This window comes from Carcharodon carcharias, chromosome 10, assembly GCF_017639515.1.
Source record: "Carcharodon carcharias isolate sCarCar2 chromosome 10, sCarCar2.pri, whole genome shotgun sequence".
NCBI lineage: Eukaryota > Metazoa > Chordata > Chondrichthyes > Lamniformes > Lamnidae > Carcharodon > Carcharodon carcharias.
The window spans coordinates 38,235,746-38,242,345 of record NC_054476.1 but is presented as its reverse complement, the minus strand read 5'-3'; the positions used below and the strand labels follow the sequence as shown (position 1 = coordinate 38,242,345).

The following is a 6,600-nucleotide window of genomic DNA, read 5'->3' as shown; positions in this document are numbered from 1 at the left end:
ATCAGGTCAATGAAAAATTATTCACCCGTGAGACCCTTTCTGTAATCATAGTGACTTAAATTTTCCCTGCTCCATCTTGGTGCTTTCCCCTCGCTGGAAGTTGCAATGGAGGCAGGCTGCTGACTCTGATGCCCTCTTGACCTTGATGACTTTGGCGGCTGTCCTCTGATCGCCAGGGCCTGTGTAGGCCCTGACAGGGCAGGACAGCCCAGTGCCATGGCTGAGCACTCCTCAGTCTCACGGTGTTCACGAATGCAACAGTCACTGGCAGAGGGGCGGAAGAGCTGCTGCCATCAGCAGGAGCCTGAGAGGATCCAGATGCATGGAGCTGCAGGTCATCTCCCAACATGAGGTTCGTTTGAACCTCCCTGCTCACCAGAGATAGATGGGACTTCAGCAAAGTCACTAGGTGCCTCATCCATCTCTCATATTACCTGCTGAGGGCACTACCAGTGTATGGGCTTGCATTTCTGAATGCAACACCAGAAACCCCTGATTGAGTTCCTAGAGCTCCTTTTCAATGAGAGTCATCACTCTCTCTATGGAGGATGCTGTGCATTCAGAGCTCTGAGCCACGCAGTGCTCACGCTCTGCATGGACTCCTCCAATACAGAGACCGTGGCACACAGACCCTCAGGATCTCTGCCAGATCTTTATGTGCATCCCGCTGGACATCCAGCATCTGCCACCTAATAGATGACTCCAAGGGCTCATCATGTGCCTCAGCCTCAGCATCGTCCTGGTATCCAGCAATCCTCCGACTGCTGGCGCTCTGGGGCCCTCTGACTCCACTAGCTCCTTAGGTAAGTGTGACGTGACTTCCCCAGCGTGTACTGCCATCTGCACCAAAACACACATGCCCACCGGCATGCCTATACCTCACAGGTACATGGTGCAGAGGGAGGATATCATGCAGGTGCATCTGACTGCAGGTCATCCTCTGATGTCAAGGGAGTGTCCCGGGGTCTTTCTGGGGTCTAGAGGATGTTCCATCTGAGGGAGGAAGAAAAAATGTCAGTCTCAAACAGCATTACAAACTCAGAGTGCATGCGTTCTGGTTGCTTTTCAGAATAGACATCGGGCTAAGAAAAGACTTCTGAATGTACAAGCAACAGGGATTAGTGGATTTCACTTGTCAATCTTACTACCACTGCCCTACATCTCTCATACCCTCCCCCAATCTTCCCTGTCCACTGGACTTTTATCCTCCTCTGAGACCCCTGCCTCTCCACGACCAGTGGATCTGGTTCCACGTTCACATGCTATCTCCATTTCTCGCTCCGCCGCCTGATTTAAGATTAGAAGATTAGGGATCATTCACCCTTGCTCCTGCACATTGTGACTCCTCTTCTCCTGTGAGAACAAAAGTGCTTTCAGTTGTCCCCGCTCTACATGCCAGAACATACCAGCCTTCCCCCCAAAGATGCAAGTTGAGGTGCCCATCACATTGCTAGATGTAACCCTTACAAATACTTGCCAGACATCCGAATTAATTACATGTAGCCTTTCAAGATACATTAATATGTGCCAATTGAGGCACAGCATTTCACACCCATGAGCACCAACAAGTGCTGCCACCCACAAACACATCTCTCCATGGTTACAACTGGATTCAGTTGTCATCCTGGCAAAGTGCAGAAGGCCATTGGACCACTTCCTGCACTGGATCCAGGTCTTACACACTATATCATGTGCACAGACCTGACCTGCCACCTCCATCCGTGCCTTCTTTGTTAAGTGTGGTGGCCTCATTTTTCCGACTCATGGCAGCAATATGTCCCATCGAGCACTGACTGGCTCTGGTCATTTCCATCCCACCTGGCATGGACATTGGGTGCAGATGACATATCGCAGACCCAACGGGCAGCACAAGAACTGAGAAAAGTAGTCAGACCCCTGGAAATTCAGAGCAGCTTCCTGAGGTTGTTTTCAATGATTGTCAGCCTTCAGGGAGCTCCATTTAAACTCCCGCCCACACCCTCATTCGTCCCACTGCCCGCCCTCTTCCCATCCCCGCCAGAAGCGCTAAGCCTGTCTAAGTGCATGTTTCAAATTGGCTGTCAGATCATTGGCCAGCCAGCATGAAATTACTGTCAGGAGCCAATCGCAGGCGGGAGTAAATTTCACAACTACTTCCTGGCCCGCCAATTGCACTCCCCCACCAAGCCTAAAATTCAGACCTATGTTTCTAACTATAAGCAATCAACATTTTGGGAATATCTTGCCTATATCGTTAATTCATTCTCATGATGTAAGGTTATCCAAGTCCCAAGGAAGGTACTCTGTTGGAGAGTGGCTGCTGAGTGGAGTGATTGTGTCAATCTAGAGCTAGTTTGAACCTAGCAACATGTTTCAAATGTCTCAAATCATTGAGATATTTTCTGCATTCCTCTGTATGATGTTGAAAAAAACTTTGTGAATTTTCTGCCCTGTAATTTATTTTTCCACAATCCTGAACTTCCTGTGAGCAACTTTGGCTCTCTTTTCTGACTCCCAGTTCCCTGCTGTTTTAAATATTTGCTATCAATGAAATCTTTCTCTGGCTATCACTGCCAAACAACTTTGAAACAGCAAGTGAGCAGAGTTATCACAATCATTAGTCTAGGAGACATGGGGGAGCTGGACAATTCAGTGAGTGGTGTTACATCAGCATTCCCACACGGTGAGACTCAGTGATAGCTCCCAGTCAAGTAAATGGACACTACCAGCACCACCTTCAAACAAATTACAGATTACTTGTAATCATCGAAGAAACAAATAAACAGCAACATGCTGAAGTTAATCTATCTACCGATATTTCACTGTTGGAGCTGTTAATATTCTGCCTTTAATTATCACATGTACAGCTTCAAAAGATTGTTTCAAAGTGGTGTCAACTCTGGCACTATCGGAACAAAATGGAATGATTAGTTTATTCAGATGCTGCTGTTACACTGGGTGGAATTTAATAAGAGGAACGTGGGTCCCGACTGCGGAACGGAAAGTGGGCACCACTTCCACTTGCATGTGGGGAGCCGATGCATACGTAATTAAAATGTAATGAGCTGGTGGCAGGCACATGAAACACATGTGATTACACGGTGGGAGCAGTTTCATTGGTCGTGTCGCCATCAGGTGACAATGCAGCAGGTATACACAAACTATATAAGAGACTTCTGGACATATAACAAGGCTCTGCATCATGGTCACAACTTTTTTGTTGGACCCTGTTGTATCGCTGCTTTATTCAATTTCTTGTTGCCGTTCTCCATCTCTCTCACTCCCTCCCATCACATCCACCACCCCTCCCCCACCCCCAACCCCACAAAAAGTTGACTTAGTGTTCTTCTTCTTCCTGAGTCACATCCAAGCCTCTTCAACTTCACATGTCTCAGCCTAGATAGAGACCGGGCCCCTACTTTAACCACACCCCCCTGTAGATTCTACAGGTTGCCAGGGAAGAGTGGGAGGTGCTCTTCTCCACAGATGGTATCAGAAGGCCTTCCTGCCTGAGTAATGTGGCCTGGATGCAGATTGCAGAGGGGGTGAGCAACTGTGGGGTCCACCAAAGTTCCTGAGTCCAGTGGAGAATAAGGGCCAATGACCTGCTCTGGTCTGCCGGGCTAAGTGAATGCCTATAGTGAATCCACTAAGTTAACCATGTGGAGAAGATAGGCAATGATATGAGCACTGCTGTGCTCCCATCCACTTCCCCCTCCTCCCTGTAGCCTCCTACCTCTTGGACCTGGACTCCTGCCAGCTTGATCATAAGTTTGGAGAATTGGCCAGCACAAAACAAGAATCAGCCTCCCCTCCTGGAATGCCTCTACCCTCCTATTGACACCCTTGAACCTCTCACCATCACCCTTGACCCTGTGACAGAGGACATGCTATCTCTCTTCTTTGATGCTACTACCCCCCCCCCGCCGCCTTGGTCACTAGACATTCCTCCTCTGATACTAGACTCTTCCCCACCCCCCCCACCCCACCCCGCCCCACACCATCATCCTCGACACGTCCTTACAATCCCTTGACCCACCCTCTGAGATCTTCCATTATCCCTACCTTCAATTGGACATTTGCTCGTACCACATCAATGTCCCCCCATAACTGTAGAACTTCCCCATGAGAGACAGCTTCCTCACTTTAACATACAGGACCTAACATTGCACACTATGGAGCCCATCTTTTGGCCACTCATTTTGCATCTCCTGACTGCTCACCCCAACACGACTCCCCTCACCCGACCCACCCAAGATGCCAGGCCTTTCCTGTTGTGCACTTCCACTCCCCAGCGCCACCCAGTTTCCTTCCTCAAAGACCCCTGGCCCTTATAGATAGATGCTACTGACCCAGCTGTTTTGGATAATCCCCAGGATCTGTGGACTCTTTGCATGATTCTTGGTTACTGGTACACATGACCTATCTCCCTCTAGATAGACTATAGCCATATTCTTTAAACTAGTTTATTAATACCACATATATACAGGTTACAGAGTCGGTATGTTGCTCCTGAGCATGGTGTGTTCTATCCTTCTTCTCGAGAGTCTAACACATGACTACAGATGTCAGTAATACATCATCATCTGCATCACTCATTTGCATATCCATTCCATTAACCCATTACCGGACACCAATTGAAAATTATCACCAAATGGTGGATGACACTGGTGAAAGAGGAGGTTTCTGCTGTGGCTTTGGCTCCGGTGGTCGTGGGCAGGTCCGAGGCCGTGGTGGGGATGTGGCAGAGGCTGTGGTGCTTGTGGTGGAAAGGCTGAAGATAAGGAGTGGGTGCCAGTAACTAGGCTTGGGCATTTGGTAAAGGATATGAAGATCAAAACTCTGGAGGAAATTTACCTCTTCTCCCTTCCTATCAAGGAGTCTGAAATCATTGACTTCTTCCTGGGATCGGCCTCAAGATCATGCCTGTACAGAAGCAAACCCGTGCTGGTCAACGCACAAGGTTCAAGGCTTTTGTTGCTATTGGTGACTGTAATGGACATGCTGGATTGGGTGTCAAGTGTTCCAAGGAAGTGGTCACTGCCATTTGTGGAGCTATTATTCTGGCAAAGCTGTCAATCATCCCTGTAAGGAGGGGTTACTGGGTAACAAAATTGATGCAGGGACAGCCCAGGTCTCTGGCACTTGGAGCGTTGCTGGACACCTGCTGAGTCCCAGTCAAATGATGAGCTTCTGCGAGGGGCCTCCGAGGCACTGCTGGAGATGCAACGACAGGCGGTGCAAACATCAGACTGATGTGGCAGTCACTCAGCTCACTGGAGCAAAAGATGGAGGAGTCCCTCCACGTTCTGCCTGATGTAGTGACTCCAACCACCGAGCGCCTCGAGGTCACCAAGGGAAGGTTGGCGACCACCACAGGAGGCCTTGGTCCAGCAGGTTTTGCTGGATTTGCGCTCGGCCCTGGACTTTATAGTCACACACACTGTTGGGCAGCATCAGTGCCTAGGTGAGAGGGAGACAAGGCACCTTGACCTCTCTCCAGGTGCCCCTTTTCCCCAAGGAATCAGGGAGGGGCCCTTGGGAATCCACAGGGAGGATGAACATCAGCTGCACACCACAGTGGCCTCCAAGATGCTTCAAGGGTGTCCAGCCGCTGAGGATTCCCTCTGCCTGTGACCCCATCCACACCAGCTGCTTAGGCAGAGGAAGGTGCATTTGCCAATGAGCACAAGACCCTTATTAGGCCGGGGCCCTCCAGGCCTCGGGCCACCAGAGGACGTCCATAAAGGTCATCACACGTCAGGACGTAGCAGTCAGCAGGTGCCTCTACCTCTGCTGTGGATGTCGGTGCTGCACCCAGGCATAGTGTTAGGGTTAGGAAAATGATGAAATATTGAAATCACCTTTGGGTCATGAGTGTACAATCACTGTAAAAATATTGCACTTTTGTTAATACATTTGATGTTTCTGCGAATGGTTTGGTCAACAGAAGGCATTGTGGTTGATTACATATAAATTCTCTTATTTTGAGGTTTAGCCATTCCCCTGCTCAGTGATAGTCTCCCTTTGTGGGATTCATATTCATGTGATGTCAACCTCACTAAGGTTGTTTCTGCACCCTTGTGTGATATTGTGGAGATGTGTTAAAATCTTTATTGGAGGTGTATGCTTAATGTGCTTGTAACCCTTTTTTGTTCACAACACACTGTTGTGTGAGGACAGCTCAGCAGCCTTGAGGGATTAGCGGCAGTTGTGTCTCCTCAGTGGAAGTGCCAAAGTACAAGGCCGGGACGAGAGGATGATATCCCTAACCATGCCCTCATCTCACTGGCCATTGTAGTTTCTCATTAATGTGGCAACGACTGCATCAAGTAAGTCAGCGCAGCCTTCTCGCTGTTGTCGACTTTCACTTCCCAGAGCGAGTGTATACAGGGTTCACCACTGACCTTCTTAGAGATCTTGAAAGGGGCGAATCATGAGGCTAGAAGGTGCATGTCTGAATGCTGAACTTGCTCTCGATGTGACTCGTTGGACATCTCTTTCAATGCCATGGAATGGCAGGAAGGGACAGGAGAAATGTGGCCATCTCCCGTTGCCTTCACTTTACTCCTCCTGAACCTGGTAGCAATTAAAGTGGCACAGGCATGTCTTCCATGGTTC

At 49.1% G+C, this 6,600-nt stretch overlaps 1 pseudogene; it reads left to right on the top strand.

Moving 5' to 3' along the window:
* Nucleotides 1-4,633: 4,633 nt before the first annotated feature.
* Nucleotides 4,634-5,150, top strand: LOC121282816 (annotated as a pseudogene).
* Nucleotides 5,151-6,600: the final 1,450 nt, after the last annotated feature.